This window comes from Mauremys reevesii, unplaced genomic scaffold (assembly GCF_016161935.1).
Source record: "Mauremys reevesii isolate NIE-2019 unplaced genomic scaffold, ASM1616193v1 Contig76, whole genome shotgun sequence".
Lineage (NCBI taxonomy): Eukaryota > Metazoa > Chordata > Testudines > Geoemydidae > Mauremys > Mauremys reevesii.
The window spans coordinates 100,386-112,892 of record NW_024100891.1 but is presented as its reverse complement, the minus strand read 5'-3'; the positions used below and the strand labels follow the sequence as shown (position 1 = coordinate 112,892).

General features: G+C 44.5%; 2 long non-coding RNA genes across 2 annotated transcripts; both read right to left on the bottom strand.

Moving 5' to 3' along the window:
• Nucleotides 1-997: 997 nt before the first annotated feature.
• On the bottom strand, nucleotides 998-12,249 carry LOC120394729. Its single transcript, XR_005592389.1, has 3 exons — nucleotides 12,190-12,249; nucleotides 11,233-11,367; nucleotides 998-1,048 (listed from the first exon to the last, which is right to left on the bottom strand). It is a non-coding gene; the product is annotated as an uncharacterized LOC120394729 (long non-coding RNA).
• Nucleotides 9,989-10,629, bottom strand: LOC120394722. Its single transcript, XR_005592383.1, has 2 exons — nucleotides 10,359-10,629; nucleotides 9,989-10,225 (listed from the first exon to the last, which is right to left on the bottom strand). It is a non-coding gene; the product is annotated as an uncharacterized LOC120394722 (long non-coding RNA).
• Nucleotides 12,250-12,507: the final 258 nt, after the last annotated feature.

Sequence of the window (12,507 nt, the reverse complement as noted above, 5' to 3'; positions counted from 1 at the left end):
CGCTCAACTGTTCTCCATGTGCACTGGGCGTAGGAGAAGTAGGTATCAACAATCTGCAGCAAGGGAGATTTAAGTTAGATATTCGGAAAAACTTTCTCACTATAAAGATAGTTAAGTTCTGGAATAGGCTTCAAAGGGAGGTTGTGGAATCCCCATGATTGGAGGTTTTAAGAACCCATTGGACAAAGAGCTGTCAGGGACGGTCTAAGTATAGTGCTGGATGGGATGATATTTCTAGGACCCTCCCAGCCCTACATTTCTAGGATTCTCTGAACTGTGGAGTTTAACTGGTGAGCCCCTCAGTGAATGCCCCATCAGCCTTCACCCAGCTCTAGTCAATGTGAATTATTAACAAAGGAGCTGGCCCTTAAGAAGCCACAAGACCAGTGAGCACAGCAGGACATACCCTGTCAGAGATACCCAATGACAGTCGTTCCCTTGTAGTGCAGTGGGGAAGCTAGGGAATCAATGGTTCCTCTCCGATAAAGTCTTGCAGTTCACAAACAGGGACTTGGCGTAGAAAAGCAGAGATGCCTTCCCTCACACACTATTACAGGCACCGAGCCTAAGTCTGTAAGTAAACAGACGCTGTTCACAGATAGCCTTCTGACCCACAAATAGGCTAGACAGGAGGGAGGATAACTCACCAGAACACAGTCCATCCCACTTACAACCCAGAATTCATCAGCAACACTGAACTCCCAGAAAAACAAAGATGAGAATATGATTAAGAACCAAACCCCAGGCCACTAACTACAGGGATTAGATCTAGCTTTGTGGGGACTGCGGAAGAGTGGTTAGAGACCCCAGAGAGCGCTGAGCTGAGGTCTTCGTCCAGCTCCACGGAGAAAGGGCAAAGGAGGAAGCCCCACATCATGGTTACAGAGGACATTGAGAAGCCCCAATTCTCTGAAAGACGAAATCAGGCCTCTGAGCAATTGAAACAGATACTTCAAACAGTTTAATAGGAAATATGTACACAGTATATACAAAATCCAGAGCTGGGTTATTTACATATGATCTTGTTTGTGAGATACATGGCCAGCACCTGAAAAAGAAATGTGAAGAGTCATCAGTATTTGTCCAGTGCCCCTTAATACACATAAACAGAGTGCAGAATACTAGGGAATAACAAAATGAAAACATAGACTGGGAATAAGCTGCTGGATACGGTATAGAAAACAATCACCAAAACAGGAAACACTACAAGATTAGGGGAACCCATATTACTTAATAGAGTCACTTTTGAATTAGCAGAATGTGTCAATTCAACAGGGGTCTCTATTGGTTTCCTTCCAATATTCAACTGTTACAGGAACGTTGTCTCCCCATTGAGAACTATAAGCAATAACATCCCAGACTCCCTCTGCCTTTCGCCCTCCTCTGCTAACTGCTGCCTGGTGAATCCTCACAAGCCCTGCACCCAAGGGGACAGTAAACTGGAGAATGAGGTGGTGATGGAGACTAGAAACCTGACCATTCAGTGACCTTTTGATATGAGGTGAAGGATCATAGTAGCTAACTTTGGAGGATGAGTTATATCTGCTGAGCGCCTTCTCTGAAGGGCAGAGCATCCTTATCTCCCAATAACATCAGTGGGAGTTTGAGAACACTCAGCAACTCATAGGCTTGGGCAAGACAAATACAAAGGCCTTGGGTGGCTAAAGTTAAGCACTAAAATCTGCAGGTAGATGCCTAAATACCCATTATAGCCACCTGCAGAGGTGCTGATTAGGGCACTTAAATCTCTATCAGCTTTGTGGTGTTTCAAATAGATATTTGAAAAACAAGGGGACTGATGTTTAAAGGCATATTTGGCCTTTGGTTGCCATTAGACAACTTTATGCAAGGAGTGGGTTTTCCAAACCCGGATACCTGAACTCAGACTCCTAACAACCACGGGTAGGTGCATCAATAGGGGTGGGGTTAGTTGTAAAGTCACCCTTTGCTGCCCTATGTTGCAGTGGAGCAGGGCAAAGTAGCCATAAAGCTGCCTAAGAGGCAGCTAGGAATTCCCAGCATGTGCAAATCCTAACACCCAGAGAACCAGCACAGAGTTCACAGCCAGTGTAGCTGGCTGTATGTCCTAACTCTTAGCTTCCCACCCAAGTATATGGTGTGTGAGCTGGGAACAGAAGATGGCACACACAGTGTGCGTTGTGCTACAGCTATCTCCAGTGTAGCAATGGCTGTTACAAGACAGCGTAATTTAGAACAGCCCAGAGTCTAGAGCTCAGGTGTATTTGAGGATCTGGGCCAGTACTTGGCTGTTACTATAGCAATGACCCCTGAGCAAGCAGTATAATGTACATGCTTATCAATGAGCTTGTCCAGAGGCTGCATGTCCATCAGAATGACTAGATGTCCTGATGTGTAATAAAAACGCTTTGAGTAATAAAAATCAACCCAGGCTACTTTACAGGGCCTGATCCTTCTCTCACTTACAGCATCTGAGCAGTAGGACAACGGCGAATACTGCCCAGGATTATAGTTGTCTCTGTCTTCTTCCACTTTTGGGTAGCGGGGCGAGGAGTATAAGGGCCCTACTGTCAATCAAAACTTAACCCCACCTCTTGACCCAATAAGCCCTGCCCACTGGTCATCAGAAGCCTCACCGCATGGGGGTATTACTTCTGGGTGTCAAGGCGGACACATGACCGGAAGCAAGGTGTGTCATGTGACCCCTCTAAGAACTCCTTCCACTATACCAATCAGGATAGATTTTGCCCCGATAGGAACGCCCCGAGAGAAGATTTAACCAACCAGGGGGAGTTCCGGGGTTTGTGTGACCCCTCTAAGAACTTCTCCACTGCCCTCTACCAATCAGGAGGGGCTTCAGCCACTAGAGAGCACCCTGAGAGGAGATTAGACCAATTGGGGGGAATTCTGGGGCTGGGTGACCATCCAGAAGTGGTTCGTGTGACCCCTCTAGGAACTCGTCCCACCACCCTCTACCAGTCGCGATGGGTTTCGGCTGCAGAGGACTGCCCTGAAAGGAGATTTGACCAAAACAGGGCAGGTTCTGGGATGGGGTGACCACCCAGAAGAGGGTTGTGTGACCCCTCTAAGAACTCCTCCCAATGCCCTCTGCCAATCAGAGTGCCGCACCATCACCGCACAAGTCCCAGAGCTGGACAGGAGGCTATCTCTTACCAAGACGACATGTTTCAGAAATTGTGGAAAGGCTGAGAGGAAACATGGACTCCTTTACCACCCCCCTGAGAACTTCAGACTTTTTTTTAGCCCCGCGAACCTTTGGACTTATGTGGAGAAAGTGCTACAGCAGCAACAGTTCTGACGAGGATGAGGGAACACCCAAGGGGATTCCTTTGGCCCAGCCATTGATGGATACGCCAGAACCTGAACCCAAAGCCCAACCATTCACGAGACACACCAATGAGCATGGCGGCCTCTCGTTGTCCACCACCCTGGAGGAGGAAGGCGATCATTGCTTGGGGGAGTTACCGGCGGACAAGCTGAATGGAAAAGACATCGCTCAGGTAAATGAATGATTAAGAAGCGACAGTTGATGATGAGGTGTAATGAGGTTAGGAACCTGGGGTTGTGTAAATGTAAAAAACAAGCAGTGAGAACTTACACTTGTTTCTTGTCTGAGACAGCTCGATGATGCCTTTCTAGAGGACCCGGAGGCCCTGGACAACGTTGCATCAAGCAGCAAAGATGAACCGGGCCCGCCTTGTTTTTGCTGAACGCCGCTAAAAATTGTTGAAGAGGACTTCGAGGATGAAGGTTATAAGGAGTTTAAGAGAAGGTTTGGCATGGAACTCGCTGAGCCAGTGCCACATTGTGAGTGTAAAAATTTATGTGGACTATTGTATGCATTGCTATTTATGCTGTTCTTAATAACTGTCTTAGGAAAAGCTTTTGAAGATTATGAGGGCTATGTCATAGATGCCCCAGCCCAACGGCACCATGACTGTGTGATTTAGACTTCAACTTTATATGTAAATTTGTCAATTTAAATATGTAAATTTAAAAAACATCTATTGAAAAGGGCTTTGTGACTATCTGCATTTCTGTTAGAAGGTCTCTGGCCCTTAAGTGAGCTAAAAGTTTTAATGGAGCCTCTTGGTTTGTTTTCAAGGAGCTGTATGTCTTTTAAATAAAAAAAATGGTTTGTGAGAATCTAACTTTTGTGGTTTTGTGTAAAAAAGACCCATTTACAGCAAAAAGCTGAAATGTATGTTGTGGGAGGAGAAAAATCCTAAAAATGTGTTTATAGTGTAACCATTCTGCCCATCAGAGTTGGCAGCAACAAGAGCTGCGTTCAGTTGCTAGGAACTCCATTCCAATAACACAATGCAAAACTGGCTCAAGCCCTCAGCCAGTGGGGCACTGAGGCTCCCCTACTACAAGCCAAAATCACCACTTACTGTGTTAAGTAGTAGGGAGGACTCAGTGCTGGTTCACCATTAGCCCAAAGTGAATTCAGCTCTGCAGTCTGTAATCAGACTCTGCATGGAATCAAAATTAGCACTAACATTTCACAGTGGAGACAGGAAGAAGAGATAGAATTAGTGTCTGGGGCTCACCAGGTACAAATACCTCTCCCCAGCCTTTCTCAATTTGCTGAGTTTTGGAACCCACGTCCCTTGCCTAGCAAGTGCTACTTAGTTGATGGCGAGTCCCTCTGCCATAAAAGGCCAAGTACAGGTCCACTGTCCTTGATTCACATAATCAGGATAACAACACTTTATTCTTTCTGCCTCAGTAACAGAGAAACTGGGGTTCCCACAGCAGCCAAAGTGATCATTTGGGCTACTGTGGGCTCATGCTAGGCGGGTGGGTGTGCCTGTGCAAGCGAGATCAACCCCTGACGTTCTTTTCCACAACTCACCACCAAATGTCAGGGTAGATCTCATCCTGACTCTGCTTACAACAGTAAAACAAACAGGGATGGTTCAGACATGTGTTTGAGTACAATAGAGTTGACTAATCCTGTTGACCTGAATGGTTTTAACCACACCCCCACTGAATAGCGAAGCTAACTGTGACTACTTATCGTTGTTGCCATAGGGATAAATTTGATTGGTGTGCACCCATGGTAAGGGAGGTGGGTGGGTGAGTTCTGATTAATATGAAATGAAATAAAACTTCAGGAATTTGCAGATGCTATTGGACAGTTTAAATATGACTCGGGAGTTGGTTGGATGCTATGGGTCAATTCAAAGCCATTAAAAGTTTAAATTAATATATTTACAACAAACAAACCAAAGCCCCACAAGGGTCTAAACCAAAACTGAAATGTTTCAAGGGTCACAAACCTTCAACATGCTTTAGAAGAAGCATTTGCTCTAAAGACAATCAAACATTTAAAAGCTCTGGAGGGCTTATTATGGTTGTGATACAACCATTTATTTCAACCCCACCCCAAATAATATGCATGAAAGAAATGTTTTAAAAACAAGCCCCAAAGAGATGTATTGATATCTGCAAAGGTCCCCACTTGGGACTGAGGGGGAGACAGTTACATTAAGGATTGGGGATTTACTGTTTAATACTGTACTGTAAGAAGGCCCTGCAGAAAAATGGATTTTAACTAAAAGAAAAAATGTAGCCAAAAGCAGCTGAGTTGTGCAGCCAGCTTAATTCCCCCACCCCAGCTCCCAAAATGGAATGTTAGGAAGGGGCCTAAAGTCCTTAAGTCTCTAGTATTTCAGAGCTGTAGCCATCAAATCAACCTGCTCGCTACTATTTTGAAGTCCTTTTGAAACAAAGGGTTAGGATGGTATGAACGTCTCCAAAATACCTGAGGTTGTTTTTCAACAGAATCTCTTGAATGGCTGCTGGGCTGCAAGAGGAGGTATGCTCCCTGTTTTCAACTCTGAAAATATATATTGTATAATATCACTCGTTGGCCGTGCTGTCTTAGTAAATAATGGTGACTATGTTTATTGCAGTGTGATCTGTTTAGCATGGAACTAGTAACTTTAAATTGCATTTCATCACCAGGCCAAGGTAAAAACCATTGTAACTGTAGTTTTGCTTAATAACGTCAGGTACTACACAGGTTGTATAGGGATTTGGGACTAATACTAACTAACAGTTTTTGCTTGTTCTTTAATTCAAAGGCCCAAACACACATTGAGGGGGACAGAACAAGCATGTTCCTGCAACACTTTATCCTGTAGTAGAAGGTAACTTTCTGCAATTGGCTATTAAATGCGTGTGGGATTATTGAAAACTATTTTGTTGCAAACTGTATTTTAAACTCTCTCTCTCTCTGTAAAACATAGGTGGGATTTTTTTTAAGTATATGGCTGCAAACTGATGGTAATGGTGTGTTTCAAACTAAGAGGGTGTTGGTTTTTTAGTGTGCAAAATGTGTTTTAACCTGGATTTTAAAAGTTGATTTTAAAAGCCGTTTGGTTTTATTTTGCAAAATGAGGTGTATTTAAAAAAAGTTTGTGGGTTTGTTGTTTTAAATGGTAGAAACAAACTCAAAACTCCTGTTCGTTATACAGACTGAAATGGATTATTTTGTTTTAAAGCTATGACTTTTTAAATAAAATATTCATTAGGGTATTTTTCTATTTTTAAGTTTACAAGACAGTTTCATGTGATTTATAATAAATAATAATAATAATAATATCATCTGCTCCACAAACCTACCCAATACCAGCAGTGTGAGAGACCTGACAGAACTCTCTCAGTACCTGTTTTCCCCAACTATAAGGTTCCATCCTGCAAGTTTATCGACGATGAAACAGCATGAGTGTCTTGAAAGGACCCAAAAGACCAGTACTCTGTCTCTGGAAATACCAGTGTTTTCATAGCCTGTTTCACCACTGCTTATGCCCGCATAGAACTATACAAACTGCTAGACAGATTTCAAAAGCAGTGCCTGTACCATGACACTGACTTGGTGATATGTGTGAAAAGGGAGGGTGACTGGAATCCTCCTCTGCGGAATTATTTAGGCAAGACACGCCAGATCAACACATCACCGAGTTTGTGTCAGCAGGACCGAAAACATACAGATAAAAGCTATCGGGAAGAAAGGCCTGCATGAAAGTCAAAGGTATTACCCTGAACGTAGCAAATTGTGAAAAGATCAACTTGGACAGTTTGAAAGATCTAGTTCTGGACTATTGCATGGGCCTGTGAGAAAACACCTCCAAAAAGATAGAGGTTCAGCAGCCCTCTATCATAAGGAACAAAAATCAGTGGCAAATAAAGACAAAAACCCTTAAGAAAAACACAGAAAATTGTTTCCACCAAGAAGGTCCTAGGAGAAGGGTTTAAAACCCTGCCCTATGGCTTTAAAAATGGATCTGAGGTGGAAACACCCCTTTTCTGCAATTCTTGCGGGGCCTAGCAACTATGGGAAAATGTGTTGGATAATGCCAAACAAACATTGTCTGTTATGCCTGAGAGTATTGGATAACATAGCTATAAAAATCATTGCAAGATACACATGTCTGGGCTTGCCGAAACATGTTTTAAGCAAGGCTAGATATGCCCAAGAATATAAATTAAGTTTTAACAAAATTCATCACCATCCGGTCGTTTAGCACTAAGTCGTTAGAATACAATTTAAGATAAACCCTTGCTACGATGATGTAAGAAAAACATGCAGTGATAGCTGCAGGCGACAGAGTGGGGGTCTTATAATTGTCTATTGTGAAACACATTATCTGTGGCATTTTTGTTTAAAAATTTCATAATGCTTTTAGGAAACAACACGCTATTCAGGGGGGTGCCCGTATGAGTCAAAAAACTCTCCACGGTTACACGTCACCAGATACAAGGTGAGCCAATGTTCACCGGTTGGTTATGTGGATGCGTGTTGACCACCAAACCTAAGGGTTTCTGAGACAACTTGCTGCCAGGGAGCCAATCATAAGGGAATTCTTTTTTGTGTAAGGGGTCATTGATGAGACACGTGAGAGCTGCACGGTGTCCATGTTCACATATAGTCAAGCAGAACATTTCTCCTCTGATTTATCACTATGATGTTGTCAAAAACCCCATACACGATCATATTGGCGGTGATGGTTAGAGCCATCCCAAAATGTATTTCTGCTCTCAGGTTCCCGGTTTTAAACAGGGAACAGTGATTAGTGCATTCCTGGTTGGGAGACAGGTCAAAGGCAAACAAGGTGTAACCTCACGGTTGATTAACAGAGAACGATCTTTCACGTTTTTACCAGCTGTCTGTACCAGATTCATGTATCCTCTCACGCAGTGTTCTGCCTCGAAGTCTGGTTGCAGAGGCTTGGTTATGGAATATTCCACCTCGCCAGCCTCGTACATCCAGGAAGGGCATATCCCACCTGGGCTTTGTAATAGTTCCTGTAGATGGTGGGGTCGCTGTAATTTTTTAGGATCGCCAAATGTTTTGCTTTTTAGAAACCTCGCTCTCTCCGGGGACACAGGTGCACCTTGATGATCACCTTGCCAAAGCAATACAAGGCGTGTCTGTTCTGATCTGTCTTTATTTCAATGGTAATGGTATCGATGTGGTGTTTTCTGACAGGAGCGTAATGAGGTTTATCATAGGTGATGGTGACAAACTCATTGTTCCTTCCTCGGACAGAGAGACAATGTAACAGGGAACAGAAAAGTCCCCACAAACTCATGTTCTACAATATCTGTGAACAGGCGCAAGAAATTAAAAGCCGTGTGATGTCTGCTGAGAAGGGGAATTTTTGGACTCTATGCTTCGGGCCCAAACCTAGAATGTTAGCTAGCTCCCCGCTGATAGAAAACATACAAGTAAAATTGGCAGATTTAAGACTAACTTTTCTACCCCCAGGGTCGTAGTTCATGACCACCTCAGGCGGTGTGGGATGACGAACCACAGTACTGTTCATATGATCCAATAATTCAGGTATGGACGAGTAATAACCTCGTTGTAGGATAAACTCCATGCCACACCTGCAAAGGTGATTTCAAAGGGTGTCTTCATTGATAGTGTTCCGGCTGTGCGGGTATTGTATTTCCACTAACCCACCTCCCAGGCTCTCTGGATATCCCAGGGCTTAATTAGCCATATTGTAAAGTTCAAGCTGGTGTTCTGAGGAAAAACTGCAGAGCTGGCATTGCTGGGCAACGTAATGTAGAACCCGCTGTCGCTCATTTTTCTCTCTCTCTGTCTTTGCAGGAGGAATCTTTTTGTTTGTTTGTTTTGTTCACGTCTAAATGTCACAGAGTTGAGAAGCTTCCACCCAGCTGTTAAACTTATCGCCTCCTCAAACCATTTCACCAGTAGCTGCTTTTTTCTCCCTTTTCCTTTATCCGCTAGAACTTTTCAATCCTGTAAATCCTGTCTTGTTTGGGGTTTACTTTTTGTAATTCTTCAGGGCAAAAAGATCCAGTAACTGTCTCACCCTCGTAATCTTTTAATCAGTATACAGGTCTCTGGCTCCTGGTTAAGGCTTCATCCACTATAAATAGCTCATCAGTAAACGTCTGTTCATAACCTTTTTCAAAGGCTCCTTTGACTTTAGATAGTCTCACGTGGTCGCCTTTTCTAAAAGGGGCAACAACTGGTTTTATTTTAAAACCATCTCTATAAACTGTTTTCCATATCTTCAGAGAATGTGAAGGATTAACATCAGCAGGACTGGTACGTATAGTTCTGTGAAAGCTCCAGTTGTCACTCTTTATAAAGTCAGATAATACGTCTTAAAGCCTCTGTTGTGTTTGGAGAACCGGTGCACATCTACCAGATCTTCCTGCCATTGCGCGTCCACATCTGAAACAATGGTCTTGTTTCTTTTAAAATGTATTTGAGCCAGTTTGTGTAAAGTGTAAGCATCTGATCTGAAAGCTAAGCTGTTACCTGTCTTCTATTTAAAAAGTTTTACTGTGCTTTTGGCCACTCAAAAGAGGATTCCCCACCAAAGCTCCCAGCATCCTGGGGATGTAATCTATTTTCATTAACAGAGCTGTCTGTGGAGACAGGACTGTTCCTGGTACCGTCTTTTACTAGCATGAAGTATGGAGGATACAGTCATAGGGACACATTTAAATAAGTTTAATTAATTGCCTGGTTTAACACAACCTTTGACAGCCACCTGTAAAAATGGACGCCATGACCCCTACAACGAAAGACTCTGAGCTGGTTCATTCTTCTATTTTGTCCTTTTCCGGATTTTCCTCTTGAGATCCGCATCTCAGACAGGAGCAAAAACAGCTGATGCACAACAGGGCTACCGATGTGTAAGTTCTCAAAGGCCTCTTGAAAGGCATCGTCGAGCTGTTGAGAGATTTTCAGACAAAAAACAGTGTAAGCAACCCTCTGCTTGTTCTTAGATTTATGCAATGCCAAGTTGATTCCTAACCCCATTATACCCCCATGATCGACCATCGCTTCTTAATCATTCATTTACCTGAGCAACGTCTTTCCCGTTCACCTTGTCCACCAGTGACTCCCCCAAGCCATGATCATCTTCCCACTTTGGGGGGGGGGTCGTCACACTCATCAGGGTTCTTCACGAGGGTTCGGGGTCGGGTCCTGAGGTATCTATCAATGGTCGAGTCAAAGGGCCCTCCTCGGAACTGTAACTGCTATAGCGCTTTATCCATACAAGCCCAAAGGTCCTCGGGGCTAAAACAAAGTCTGAAGTTCTCAGGGGAGTGGTAAAGGAGTCCATGTCTCCTCTCAGCCTTTCCACAATTCATAAAACACGTCTTCTTGGTAAAAGATGGCCTCCTCTGCCCAGCGCTGGGACTTATGAGGTGATGTGCTGCACTCTGATTGGCAGAGGGCATTGGAAGGAGTTCTTAGAGGGGTCACACAACCCTCTTCTGGGAGGTTCACCCCTTCCGAGAACCTACCTTGTTTTGGTCAACTCTCCTCTTGGGGCAGTCCTCTGCAGCTGAAACCCATCGCAACTGGTAAAGGGTGGTGAGAGGAGTTCCTAGAAGGGTCACATGAAGCACTTCCGGATGGGTCACCCCACCCCAGAATTCCCCCCAGTTGGTCAAATCTCCTCTTGGAGTGATCCCCAGTGGCTGAAACCCACCCTGATCGGTAGATGGCAGTGGGAGGAGTTCTTAGAGGGGTCACACAAAGGACAGGTCACCTGCCCCGGAACTCCCCTTGATTGGTCAAGTCTTCCCTCGGGGCATTCCTATTGGGGCGAAACCCACCCTGATCGGTAGATGGCAGTGGGAGGAGTCCTTGGAGGGGTCACATGACACATCTTGCTGCCGGGGTCAAGGGGTGGGATTAACATTTGATTGATGGTAGGGCCCTTATACCACTGGAGTGCCTTGTTCTGTTTGTCTCCGTTCTGCTTCATTCGCCAAGCGCTCGGCCAGGACAGATGTCACTTATGAGCTCAGTTGCCACCAGCTGGACAGTGGGACTTGGGTCTTTCTCTAGGACCCGGAGAGCTGAAATTACAGAGGACATCACGTTAGTGAACAGACTGTCAAATCACAGCTAAGCGTGATCACAGAACCTTGAAGTACCTGAGCAGAATGATCACATGGAAAAATGTGAAACTGGGCTCAGTCCTTCTACTGGGGTGGAAAATACATGAGAGATGAATAGGCCTCACTTTTCATATAGTCACCTGTGCCTGAAATAGCTGGAGACTTATTACTTCTGAATACCACACGACAGCAGCTCTCCAATACAAACAAAGCTTTAGGGTCCCTCATTGGGTCCCTTCCATGCTCCCAACTGTGGGGGAGACCCTGACTCTACCAGAAAGTCATCCACTCCGCTGCAAATGGAAGGTCCATTGTTTCAATAGCTTCCACTTTTCAGTTATTTTCCAGCTCTATTCAGGAGCCACTGCCTGAGCTCACTCAACGTGGAATTTAACACAGGCCAGGTCCAAGCTGGTTTGCGCATGATACAGGGCACCTACTGGAAGCAAAATTGCTGGTGGGAAATTTGGGGTAGCAGAAAGTGGCTACTTCTCACTTGGGGAGTCCACAGAAAGCCAATAAAGCCCAAAGTGTGGAGAGCACTGGCTGGGAAGGGGGCATTGCCAGGACAACCAGGAGATGCACTGACTCATATCACACCTTCTGCAGCTTCCTCCTTCAGGGGAAATTAAGGCTGACTTTCTACTGGGCAAGAGTGAATTTGTCCTTTGATGTGTGGCTGATGCACTTTGCACCAGTGGTATCGGTTACTGCTGCTTGTCAGCTAAATTCCTTTATAACTCATTAATGAGCAGGACTTCAGCTGTATTTATCACTTACACATCAGCAGATGTTCCAGGTCCAGCCATTTCATACGCTGAGTGTCTGTGTGTTCCAGGATGATGCCTAAATACACAATGTCAAATAAATAACAACAATAACAATAAAACCTTCCCTTGTTGAGTGCAAAGTGATATTGGCAGCCCCTAGACAGGTCTTTGGGGTCTCCTACTGTGGGCCTAAGGGTGAGCTGTGGGCAAGAGGATGCTAGAGCAGTTTAGAGTCCACACTGAAGAGAATGAGAGAGACATTTTTAAAAGAATGTTTACATAAAACCCATTTGCTTGAAACAGTCTGTGCTCCTCTTGCCACTGCAGT